The sequence below is a fragment of the Herpailurus yagouaroundi genome, unplaced genomic scaffold (assembly GCF_014898765.1).
Source record: "Herpailurus yagouaroundi ecotype Mexico unplaced genomic scaffold, PumYag 67440, whole genome shotgun sequence".
Classification (NCBI taxonomy): Eukaryota; Metazoa; Chordata; class Mammalia; order Carnivora; family Felidae; genus Herpailurus; species Herpailurus yagouaroundi.
The window spans coordinates 1501421-1514369 of record NW_024420251.1 but is presented as its reverse complement, the minus strand read 5'-3'; the positions used below and the strand labels follow the sequence as shown (position 1 = coordinate 1514369).

Below are 12949 nucleotides of genomic sequence, written 5' to 3'. Positions count from 1 at the left end.
CCCCCCCCCTTGCCCCTGTAATTGTTGCCAATGTCTCAGAGCAGCCCTCAAAAGCCTGTCTTCAGAATCCCTCCTGGAACCAATACCTGCAAGGAGGAATTGACAACCAAATTACAAATTATTGCCATGAACTGAGTGCAAAGGTGCCTCTAGCAGGCCACGGGAGAAGCGCGTGTGAACCGGTTGATTTGACTAGACTCTTCCCAGCCAACAGATTCTCAACCAGCCTCGTCACCAGGAGACTGAAGGTGAGGAAGTGGCCAGATGGGACTGGAGACTCCTTGGACATTTCCTGACTGGCAGGGCTTCTCTCTGGCCCCTGCTGGCAGGGCTGCCAGTGCCACCACTGCCTGCCTGGTGCGCCGCCTTTGGCTGAGAGGGGCTGGTTGGGAGCCAGGTCGATTAGAAGCTGTGCTGGGCTTGATGGCCACGCCCTGGTACCCTTCCAGTTTGGCTTAGGAAAAGGCCATGATGGGAAGGAAGAATCACAGGGCTGGGCCTCATATCCTCGTCTGCCATTCCTACCTCTACTCCAGTATTAAAACGTTTTGCAGACTTCACATAACAGCTAGCGATGCTTTATCATCCACCGATCAAGAAACACAAAAAGACAAATAGCCACATAAATATGCAAGGCAAATCTGTCTATAGACAGACAATGCTTGGTATACACATGGGTCCATGAACTCCTGCCAATAATGCCCCCATTCATTCAGTCAGCCAACATTTACTGAAGACCCACTACGTGCCAGCCCTGTGTTCGATGCTGGGCCCAAAACAATGAGAAAGACACAGCCCCTGCCTTCTGTGTGTGCACACTCTACTAGGGGAGGCAGACAGGAACCACGTACACATGGTCTTTGAGAAAGTCAGTATCACTGGGCTGAAGTCCAGGAGTCGGCAGGTTTGTGCTCCCTCTGAAGGCTCTGAGAGGGTCCTTCTGCACTTGCTCCAGCTTCTGGGGGCACCTTGGCTCATGGCCATATCCCTAGGTTCTGTATTGCTCCTCATCTTAGCACACTTATTGTTGGATTTAGAGCCCACCCAGATAATCTAAGATGAGCTCATCTCGATTAACTTGATTACCTCTGCAAAGATCCTTTTCCCAGATAAGGTCACATTCATAGATTCCTGGTGGACATATCTTTCAGAGGCCACCATTCAACCCACAACAGTATGAACATAGGGGTCTTGGGAAGCACACACCCCAATGTTGGGGGCCATTTCCGGTGCTCCCCACAGCTTGCTGCTACTGCTGTCTGTGGTGTTTGATCAGATCTTCCTGCTACATGAGTCACCTGACTTCTTCTAGTGTGTTACATACTGGAATCTGCATTTCCTCTGAGTTGGTTATGTCTGTCTCCCAACCACTATCTATCTATCTATCTATCTATCTCTGTCTATCTCTATCTCTATCTCTATCTCTATCTGTTTATCCATTCAGCCACCAGAAGTGTTTTTCTAAAGGCTGGCTTGGCTCCTGCCCTTACAAGCCTTTGATGCCTCCCCAGTGCCTGTGGGATGCTCTCTGAGCTGCTCAGATGTTGAGTCTGGTCCTCAACATCGGGTGGACACAGCCTACTAGCCACCCTCTCCCCACTCCCCCACCCACCCTCATGAACATCCATGTCCCATACCTGTCCCGTTTCTTCTCCCCAGGATATCCTGGGCTCCTCTGTCCCCAGGCCTCTGCTCATGCCTTCCTTGCCTAGGATATTTTCCATACCTGCTCACCTTCTTTCTACCTTTCCAACTTCAGCTCAAACCCCACCACTTCCTAGAAGCCTTCCCAGTCCTGCAGAGCTGAGAATAACTCTCTCTAGTCCCTTCCTGAAGGTCCAAGGGTCCATATCAGGGTGGCCAATTCTCCTAACTAGGAGTCTCTTTCTCCCCCTGTGGGATAGAGTTGAACTTGCCTTCTAGTCCCCAACACCTGGTACATGGTAAGAAACGTAGTGGGTTTTTGCAGAAAGAATTTGAGGGGGATGTGTGCATCTTATTTCTTCTTCCATTGCTTGGTTGGCAAGGAAGCTAACCAATTCCCAGAGGGGGTGGAAAGCTAGGAAAACCAGCTGAAATGGAAGGGGTGCAGTGTCATCTGGTATAATAGATAGCATCCAAAGAGACTCACTCCTGCCCTGGCCTCTCTTGCTGCCCCTTTTCTGCCGGATGCCCCTGGTCCACCATCTTCCAGGCATACCCGCCCTTGTCTTGGCACAGTTGTCTTGGCACAGGGATTTGACATTCATTCTGTTGACACCTGAGTGCAGATGTCCCCTGAGCCCCCTTTCCTGGTTCCTCCTTCTTTCAACCAAAGCCAGACCTCTCAGCTCCTCTGGCTGCTGAAATGTAAGGCCCCCAAGGCCATGGCTAAACATCATACCCAAACCCCAACTCAGCCGCACCCCTGGAGTCTGTGCCCAGAACCTTTTTGACTTGGCCCTCCTCAGGATACACAGCCCCTGGTAGCCATCCTCAGCCGCCCCCTTGTGTCCTACCCACTCAGGGACTTGCTGGTTTTGTCCCCAGCTTCTTCTTGGCCCTCAGCCTCCTCACACCTGCTTTCATGGGAGCATCAGCCTAAGAACTCCATTCTGCCATCACTATGGTGCAGGGAGGGGACAGAGCATGAACCCTGACATCAGCCCTGGGGTCACATCCCAGCTCTGCCTTGTACTTGCTTGTGACCTGCTTGGAGCCTCAGTTCCCAATGAGCTGTTCATTCACTTAGAAAATTTTTATGGGTGCCAGACATACTAAGTGCTAGTGATTGAGGTTGCAGCACTGAAAAGGACAGAAACTATGCCCTCAAGGAGTTCAGGGCTTGGGCTTGTGAGGCGCTAGCCATGCAAATGATAATGATGGAAGGAGATCAAGGCTATAATGTTGGGGCCCCATGCTGTGCTCTGATGTGCCTGCAGAGCTCTAAACAATCTCCCACTCTCAAGCATTATATTATAAAAACACAGCGAAGAGCTAAGGGCTAGAGAATTCTGCAGTTGCAATAAAAAGTCACTTTTCTTGCAAGGATTTCAATAAGACAGACTTTTTAAAAAAAATAGCTGTGGGTGTATTTGGCTATTGCCAGCTAAGATAATCAGCTGTTCCAAATGGACAGAACAGACATGAACACCACCAAGCCCATGCAGAACAGCACGCAAAACCAAAGTCAAGTTTCTGAACCGCCAAAATACTGTGTGTCCTCAATTTTAAGATGGTGTCATTGAAAAGATGCAAATGATTTGATGTGTTTTTTTTTTTTCAGGAAGAAATAAGGCAGCAAAACCACGTCGAAGTTATCCCTGTATAGTGCCGAGTGTGACAGCATTAATGAGTGAGAAAGCACGGGCTCTGAAAATTCCCTCTGCAGCCCACCTCCCACCTGCCAGAGGCCTCAGGCACACCAGCCACTCTGCACAGACGACACTTCCACCCCCTCCCATGTCTGTGGCCCTACGTCCCAGCTCCTTTCATAGCCAAGAGCAAGCCGCGTAGTGCTACTCTGGCTGCCTAGCGATGTTTTTCTGTCCCATGGGACTCACAACAGGAGAAATGGTTGTGTGCAAAGGAGTGACAGGGGAAAGGAGCAACCGCATCCCTCCCTGGGAGGGGTCCAAGACCTGGACCGCAGTAGCAGCTGACACATGGCAGGGAAGCCAGCAGAGGAAGAGAAATACTTAGCAAGTGAGTCGACGAGATTGCTTGTTGAGTGGCTGTGGAGAGAAGGGATCTGGGGGAGCCCAGGTTTCTGGGCAGTTACTGAGACATGCACCCCAGGAGAGAGAAAAAAATGGTGCCAGGTAGGATAACCACAGGGCTGGATGTGCCAGGGCGCTGAGTGTGCCGAGGATCCTGCTTTCCTGTGGGAGCAGCTCTGCGGTGTTGGGGAAGGAACTGGAGAGGCTCAGAGGTGGTGGGTGAGGCTGGCCATGCAGCCTCCCTGAAGGGCCATCTCCAGGGCCATCGCCTCCAGCTCAGAAACTAGTCTTCTCTCTCCTGAACTCATGGGCAGTCGATCAAGTGACCCCCACCTGTGCTGCTCCGCCAAGTAAGGCCGAACCGCCAGCAGAGCCACTGCCTGGGCTCCCAGCCAGTCTCCCCGCAACCCTCCCCCCACCCCCTCAGCCGTCCCTGTGCACCAGGGCCAAGGGAAGGGCCTGCTCTGTCCTGGACAGATGCTTGGAAGTGTTAGCTTCGGGGCTGGTGGTAGTTTCCTCTCAGTTCTTCTGTCTCCCTCCTCCTCCTTCCTCCTGCCTCTCTGTGGTACTGTTGCTAGAGTGTGTGTGCTGGCTTCCTATGGCTGCCATTACAAATGGCCACCAAGTGAGTGACTTAAGAGGATAGAAATGTATTTATTCATGCAGAAATGTATGTATGGTTGCATGTATTCTCTTCCAATTCTGGAGGTCAGAGGAGAAATCGAGATGTCCACAGTGCTCTGCTTTGTGTGAAGGCTCCAAGGGAGAATCTTCTGTCACCTCTTCATTTCTGGTGGCCCCTGACATTCCTTGGCTTGGGGCTGCACCACTCCAATCTCTGCCTCCAGCTTTACCATCACCTCCTTCCCTGTGTGGTTCAAATCTCCTTCCCTCTCTTATAAGCCCTGTCGTCATTGGATTTAGGATCCACCTGGATAATCCAGAATATCTCATCTGGAGATCCTTAATTTCATTATATCTACAAAGACACTTTTTCAAATAAGGTCACATTCACAGGTTCCAGGTAGACATATCTTTTGGGGGCACCATTCAACACACTATAGTATGAATATTAGGATTCTCCATCAACCCCAAGATCGCAGGCCGTGCCTCCCACAGGACACTCAGAGCGAAGTGCCCACAGCCACGACAGGAGGGAAGACCACTGCTCATATCAACTCTCCAGAACTCGTGGGGAAGGCAGCCCTGGAGGTCAGGTGACCCGACCCCATCGCTAGCCTGGCAGGGGAAAGGGAGGCTCTTCCTTGAGGTCTTCCTCCTGCTTCTTTTCTGCAGGTGTTGAGGGAGGGGACATCTCCCCTGCACCAGGGCTGCCCAGATTCCTCTTAGAGAGTCTCCCATTGCCCTGTGGGCCGGGGCCAGAGTCACACACCAGCAGGAGGCAGCAGGCTCTGAAGCACGGAGGGTCCCCACCCTGGTCCTGGGGCTAAAGACCCTGACATCCACAACAGTCACTTCAGGCCACTTTGAGGGCAAGTGGCAGCGGTGCGGCCGATCCGGTTGTGCAGCGCACACGGAGAGGGAAGTGGAGGCGTTTTGCAACCCGCAAAGGGCCATGCAGGAGGCATTCTTAGAGATGCGGAGCCATTCCTCCCACCGGTGTGGCCTTGGGGCCTGACTGGTCTGTCTCCTGCATCCGACATCAGACTGGACAAACTGACACCCCTCCTGCTGAGAGAAGCCTGGACTGGGGAGAAAGGGAGGGCTGGGGGTGGAGGGCTCTAAGAGGGGGAGCCCGTGTGAAGCTCACCCCCCCTCACACATTTCTGAGAACGTAGTGATGGAACAGAACAAGAGAAAGACCATGTCTTTCACCAGAGGGGGGAGGGGACAACCCAGTGACCAATTTCGGTGATTAGCTGCAAGAAGAGGGTCCTTTATTCCAGGCGTGTGTATGCCTTTTAATTTCCTCTTGTGGGCTCCTGAGGGGGCCCAGTAACCACGCAATTGGTATTCTTCGCAAGCCTTGGAGGATGCGGGCACTCTCTAGGAGCCAGCTCCAGGTGGTAAGGACTGCCACCTGCACTCCCTGCCTCCAGATTAAGTGTTCCGCACAAACCTGCCCTGGGCAGGGGAGGGGAGGTGGCGGGCTGGGACCGGGTCTGCCACAGGGGTGCAAGTGGGTTTTCTCCCCGTCTAGAGGAGGCAGCAGCGAGGTCCAAGTTGAAGTTGGCACCTTCCTAGCTTTGTGCGAAACAAAACAGAAATGTCTTATTGGTGATAAAGGGACTTGGTCCCCTTAAGCAATTGAAGGCACAGGAGTTACAAAGCAGTCCAATTAGGGGGTGGTGATTTGCATGACAAGAAGACCCTTTGCTTCATAAAAGAAGTTCTCCCGAGGCTGCATTAGATGGGGGGGGGGGGGGGGGGGGGGGGGTGTGGAGGGGGGTTTGAAGATTCCATTTGCTAAACAGTGTTTCACCCACAGCGCTGCCACAGAAAGCTCCGGTGTGAAACCAGTGCATCTGTACTGACTTCCGGGCAGCCTCCCAGCCCTGAGATGGGCCGGTCGGCAAGAGCACACGGTCCTTGTACTAGCTCACACGCACACACCCCTTCTTCTGCTGTGCTCTGGCAGTTTCTCAAAAACAGATGCAGCTTCTCCCCAGGCTGGGACCTGGCTTTGGAGGCAAACGTAGTGGCCTAGTGCCTGGGCCCAGGAGGGGGGCGGGGGCGGGGGAGGGAGGAGTAGGGCAGGCAAGACGGAATTTCTGTCCTGCTGGGCCGCCTGCAAGTTTCAGGGCCCCTTTCCTCTTTGGAGCCTTAGTGTCCACATTTATACAACAAGGGCATTTGCAGCTTCACCATTTCAGAGACTCCATTCCTGAGCTAGCTGAGTGGCCCTGGGGATGCCCTTGACCTATGAAATGGGATATGCCCAGAATAATGGCGAGGGAGGACAAAAAAAAAGGTATACATTTCTGAAAGTACTTTAGAAACTGTAATATTTGGGGCACTTGGGTGGCTCAGTTGGTTGAGTGTCAGATTCTTGATTTCATCTCAGGTCATGATCCCAGGGTTGTGGCATCGAGCCCTGTGTCAGGCTCCATACTGAGTGTGGAGCCTGCTTAGGATTCTTTCCCTCCCTCTGCCCCTCTCCCCCCAACCCCGCTCGCGTGCTCTCTCTCTCTGTCTCTCTGTCTCTCTCTCTCTCTCAACAAAACAAAAGAAAGAAAAAAGAAAGAAATTGTAATGTTTACGGATGCTGGAGACATGAAGGGAGGATGGAACCCATGTCCCCATAAAAAAAGGTGTCTTAAAAGTCACTCACGCACCATCAAAACACTCAGGTGGTCGGAAACCTGCTCAGTAGGTGTCTGTGTGCTAAGTGCTAAGGTGTTTCAGGGATCACCTTCAGGGCATTTCCATTCCAATCACTGCTCATTGGAAGAAAGCCCTTCCCCCTGCGTGGTAAAATGTAGAGTAGATCCCCAACATGCAAATCTTGAAATTGACAGAAATTAACTGGACTGAAGTTGGATATATAGTAGGAGCTTAAGAAAATGACTTGGAAGTGCTCACTAGAAATAGAGTTTTGGAAGAAAAATTAATTTCTCAAGCTTGTCTGGGACTCACAAAGTAGAGATGCTGGGGCTACTGTAGTGTGATGGATAGCAGTCTCTTCTTTGTCCCACCCCCACCCCCGACCACTGCTCAAAGTGAGCAGTTTGCACACACCTTAAAGATTCAAAGTCGTTTTTAAAAGCTCTGAAATCCAGGTGTCAACCAGAGAGTTGGAGGAATTTGAGGGCTATACAGTGAACCAGGAAAAAAGGCAACAGAGGAAGAAAAGAGAGAGAAACTCAGGGGAGGGGAGTTGGAGAGGGGAGAGAAGAGAAGGAATGCCCACGTTTCCTGGTTATTTTAATTTTCACATCACAAAGTGCCACCCACCTGTCAACCATGACACTTCCCTGTGCCACCTACTGTGACCACTGGGAGGGAAGAACGTGGAACTCAATCCTTCCCACCCAGCCTGATCTGCCTACTGCTGTTAGACCACAAAGGAAGGAAGAGCCTCCAAAAGTTGCCAAGGTTCTCTCTCTCTGAGGTAAATGGCCAATTTCCACAGCCACTGGAGTGAGAACGCTGACCCCAACTCCCCTACTGGACTTACACCTCAATGCCACAGGAGCCTGGAGTCAGACCGTAGCTGCCTTGGGTTGGCAGGGACACCCAGGGTTCAGTGAAGGAGGCAGTACCAGAATCCAGAAGTCACCAGTCCAGTCTCAGTCAGCGATGAACTGATTCTCCGAACCCTTTGGGCCAAGGACAGGCCACGGCCTCCATGCTTCTAGTCCCTTCCTTGAAGCGATCGGGTAAATCACATGATGAGCCTCAAGCAAGGGACTTTAAGCTGGTGGCTTCCAGCAGCTTCCTGCTCCTGAACCACCACTGTCTCTCTCTGAAGTCCTTCCATTGTCCTGCCCCAACCTGTGCAGGCCCTAGGGAGGCTCTTACTCTGTTTGCATGGTGAGCACCGGCCTCTGTGCCAGCTTCGTCACTAGCCAACTGTTTTGGTTTCCTGTGGCTGCCGTAACGAACTACCACCAACTCAGTGGCTCCCAACAACAGAGATTTACTCTCATATAGTTCTGGAGGGTGGAACCCCACACTTGGTCAGCTGGGCTGGCCGCTCCTGTAGTCTGTGAGGAGAGAATCCGTTTCCTTGCCCTTTCCAGCTTCTGCTGGCTACCTGCACTCCTTGGCTCATGGCCCTTCCTCCAACTTCAAGGTGTGTCCCTCTGGTCTCTGCTTCCAGCATCATGTGGTCTTTCCCTCTTCTGTCATGTCAAACCTCCTCTGCCTTCCTCTGATCAGGGATGCTTGTGATGGCACTTAGGACCCATGCAGATAGTCTGGGATGACCTCTCCTTCTCGAGATCCTTAATCACATCTGCAGTGTCCCTTTCGCTGTGTCATATTTATAGGTTCCAGAGATTAGGACGCAGACATTTTGAGAGGCCAGAATTCTGCCTACCACACCAGGTAGAGGTCTCTGGGCAACTGAGTCACCTCGCCTCTCTGAACCTTGCTTGTTTGCTGACCTATTGCTTCCAGGAAGACGGTGGATGTCACGGCACATTACACACTGTGAAGTGAGGACCAGCACAAGTGCTGAGGCTGGTTCTTGTCCCTTCCGATGAAGCTGAGGGCCCCTTAGTTCAGTCACGTGTGGCCTTCCCCAGGTGTGTCTTCATTAATGCTCTCCAAGTTGAAATTGTCCCTAAGCCAACTGGCTCCTCCCTCTCTGTCCCAACGAGTGACAGTGGACAGTAGAAGATTTTTGGGTGGGTGGCAGCCATTCTGGCTTTGATCCTAGGCAACCATTGTTCTGTGTGGTGGTTCCACGGAGATCCACGTATATATAAATAGGATCATGAGGGTAAAGTTCTCTTTGTTCTCTGAGTAGCAGTTAAAGCAGTCTGTGCTTGTCAACCCTCTGCTGCCTCTGGAACCAGCCACAGTGCCATCCCGGCCCTCTGCCAGCTGCTGTCCACAGTCGCTTTGGTGGATCAGGCCCTACTGTCAACCTCAGCTGGCCAGCCTGCCTGAGGGCAGGTCACAGTTTGTCCAGTAGCTGATAGGAGGTACGCAAAAGACAGCAAGAGCTCCAAATGGAGAGATTGGTAAAAACCCCTGGGTGTATGACCACAGCTGCCTCCCAGAGCTTAGCAGAGAATGTGGAAATTACCAGCAAGCTTTTAAAGGGAAACCATTATCTCTCAACCCAAACCCAGGGAAGTCACATCTGCTACCACCAGCAGATGGGGGCAGGGTGGTGGTGCTTCAGCTAAGCCTGTGAGAAACTGAGAACAGAAAGACACTTTCTGAACTTGGCCTTCCCACCCTTTCATTGTGCCAGCATGGAGATGGGATCCTTGGAGAGTGGGCAGGGAGGATGACTGGTGGGTAGAATTTGGACATTACTCCCCAAGAAAGCCGGGCTGGGGGCTTCCACAACGGGTGCTGCCCTGCCTCTTTCGGCTGCTGGTCTGTGGCCTCTTTCTGAGGGGCTCTGACATCTTCAGAGCACGCCACAATCTCCCAGGGCCTTCTTCAGCCATCTTGGTGGCTGGGGTGCCCTAAAGCCCTGAGAAGGGACAGGGTGGTAACACTGTCCATTTTACAGATAGGGGGTGGAGCCAGGGGGAGCTCACTCGCCCAGATCACACAGACATGGAACTGACAACAGAATTCCCCCTGCCCAAACCTGAGTCTTTGGATTGCAGTCCAGTACTTGAAGTACTCCACCGTCCCTCTGAATGCAGGAGACCACATTGCGGTGTTGGCTGCATTAGCGGCCTGTTGTCCTTGTGTCCTTCTGAGCACAATTCCACAGCATACTGCTTTCCACTAAACAGCAGCCCCGCTGTTTAGAAAGCCCACTCCACGTGCCGTACCAAATGGTCTTGTATGAATTAGTCATTCCATTTCTCTAACAGGAAACTAAACATACCTTTTGCATACTTGTTTGCTAGTTTCTATTGGTTTTTATTTTGTTTTTCTTTCCTCTGTAGAGCCTAAGGCAATTTGGCGCCGGTTACAGACCCTGAGTTGGTAGGTAGACACAGTCATGTCTGTGGCCTGACCCCAGTGCAGGTAAGGATTCTGGAAATAAAATGACTCACTTCTCTCAGGATTTGGGGGTGAGAAAGTGGCCCCTTCCCAAAGCAAGCTTAAAGATCAATGTGTAGACACCCTGTTGGGGGGCCAGGACACCTGGTCCAGGACCTGATCTGGAATGGAGGGATATGTATGGTCTTCAGTGGTGCAAACACGGAACATAGTTCTGGCGATTTCAGAGTGGCACGTCACACAATGTGGGTAGGGACCCCCGAAAGCCCACAGGATCAAAACTCTTTTCACAGTAAAACCAAGATGCATTTGCCTTTTCAACTTGCCTTCTCTCACAACCACACAGTGAATTTTTCTAGAGACGACAGCTGTGATATCACAGCAGGCTGGATGCAGAAGCAGATACAAGAATGTGGCTATCTTCTATTATGCCTGACTTTAAAGAGATTTGTAAAAATGTGCAAAAATGCCATTCTTCTCTTTGGTCATTTTTGTGTTGGAAAGTATAGTGATTTACATTAATATGCAGTGGTTATATTATCATTATTTTAAAATGAATTAATAAATACTTTAAAGTTTTCTCAATCTAAATTCCTAAAGCTAAAAATATCAATAGGTAGAGCCTTCATAACCAAAAGTTCTGTGAAGTCCTCAATAATTGTTGGAGCATAAAGGCACCCTGAAACCAAAAGGCTTGAGAACTGCTGTCCTCAAAATTGGGGGACACTCCCGTGGGACATTTGGAGACACTGTGTGGAGGAGGAAATTGCCCAAGGTCACCCAGTGATTTACTGGCAGAAATAGGACTTCAATCTGGCTTTGATTTCCAGGGCATTTTTTTTGTCAAAAGTTTCAGTGACTTGGCTCTAGGGCAAAGGCCTAAAGGAACCACAGTGGCCTGCCCGCCCCACCTACCAAATACTTGCACTTCCAGTGAGTCTCAGCTCTCTAGCCACAAGGTAAAGGATTTTACCTGGCCACCACCTTGAAGAATTAAGGTAAAGCAGAGAAACTCACCTAGACCACATGATGAGCCAGTGGCCTCTCAGAACCAGGATCTAGGCTTCCAAACCCCCTGTCAATTACTCTTGTACTGGGGACTCTGGCCAGCAGAAAAGACCCTCCCTGGGCCAGTGAAAAGTATTACAATTGGCCAGAGCTCATCATTAAATTCTGCACAGCCTTGAAGAGGCTGATTGCCCATACATCAGCCCTCTCCCCAGCCCTGTCCACAAGAGATTTCTGCTCCAGCTTCCTTCCCTGCTTTGAGTTGCTCCTGCACCTACACAGAGTACCTCACAGTGCTCAGTGTGTCCAAAACCCAGGGAGTTTCCACAACTTCCACTGTTCTTGCATCAATTCTCAGGTCCCCACCATGCAACCTGTGTGCACAGATTGTTAAAAAGTGTTGTCTCCGTGCTCCATGGGCCTTTTAGTCAAACCCCATTTGATCTTAATAGCACTGGTGCCCTTGTGTTATTCCATACATTAGACTGAGCTGTGGAATTGACATGCATTATCCACAAATTGCTACTGGAAGGTGAGAGGGGAGGGACTGTGACTTGGGTGCTGCTGCTGATCTGTGTTAGTTAATGAAAGCCCAGCCCCGCACTCATTTGTTAAAACCTTGGCTTTTAAACAAGCTTGACATTTGAGCATTCTTACTGGTGCTCTTCCAGCCCATCTGCAAACTGAGAAGGGAGCTGTTGAATCTTGCCTTGCGATAGACTTCCGTGGCATCCTGGCCTGGAGTCTTCAATTTCTCAGTCCTGGCAGTGGGTCAGGTAGAGCTCAGCACTGCAGGGAGGATTGGCTGAGGGAGGAAGGAGAACACACTCCAGAGAGGACAGTGCCGTAGCCCTACTCCTCCTGATATGTAGCATTAACTATTAACCAAGAATCATTATTTTTGTAGATTTGTCACAATTGCCTTCTACAACTAGCTTCCTCAGTGCTGTGCTAATTATCTGTATGTGCTCCTGTGAATGCCAATCATTTATTTCCAATTTACATAATCACAGAGGGCTGTTGATAACATGGAAATGCTTCAGAGTCAATGCATTAGCATTTGCCTCCAGATCATTTTATGCTCTGACTCGACAAGTTCATTCCTATCATATATGAATTTAACCTTTTACATCCCCGAAGCAGCCAGGGAAACTGCCTGCATCTCTGCAAGGGTCATTTACTTCACATGATGTCTCAAGTTAGGTGCTCTCTTGTGCTTAGAGGTTTAAAAAAAAAAATGATACAACGTCCAAAGCTGACAGAAGAAGAAACAGAAAATTTGAGTAGTCCAATATCTATTATTGATGTTGAAAATTAGTTAAAAACCATCTTGTAAAGAAACCCCTGGCCCAGATGGATGTGAATCCTTCTAAACATTTAAGAAATAACACTAACCTGGAGTGCTGGGTGGCTCAGTTGGTTGAGCATGGGTACTCAACTTCAGCTCAGGTCATGATCTCATGATTCATGGTTTCAAGCCCTACATTGGGCTGTACTGTCAGCATGAAGCCTACTCTGGATCCTCTGTCTTCCCCCCTGTCTCTCTGCCCCTCCTCTCTCTCTCAAATAAATAAACATTAAAAAACACTAACCTTACATTAAAAAAAACAACACTAACCTTACAAAAGCTATTGCAGAGAATA

The 12949-nt window shown here is 50.4% G+C and overlaps 1 long non-coding RNA gene across 3 annotated transcripts in view; it reads left to right on the top strand.

Moving 5' to 3' along the window:
* The window catches only part of LOC121025014 (uncharacterized), a 292979-nt gene that overhangs the window by 278663 nt on the left and 1367 nt on the right, over window positions 1–12949 (top strand). For 2 of the 3 annotated variants that reach the window (XR_005787906.1, XR_005787905.1), the window contains exon 5: window positions 3266–3684. This is a non-coding gene — a long non-coding RNA (uncharacterized LOC121025014). Of the gene's footprint in view, window positions 1–3265; window positions 3685–10242; window positions 10323–12949 lie in introns of all 3 variants that reach the window. The other variant, XR_005787907.1, reaches the window with a different exon arrangement.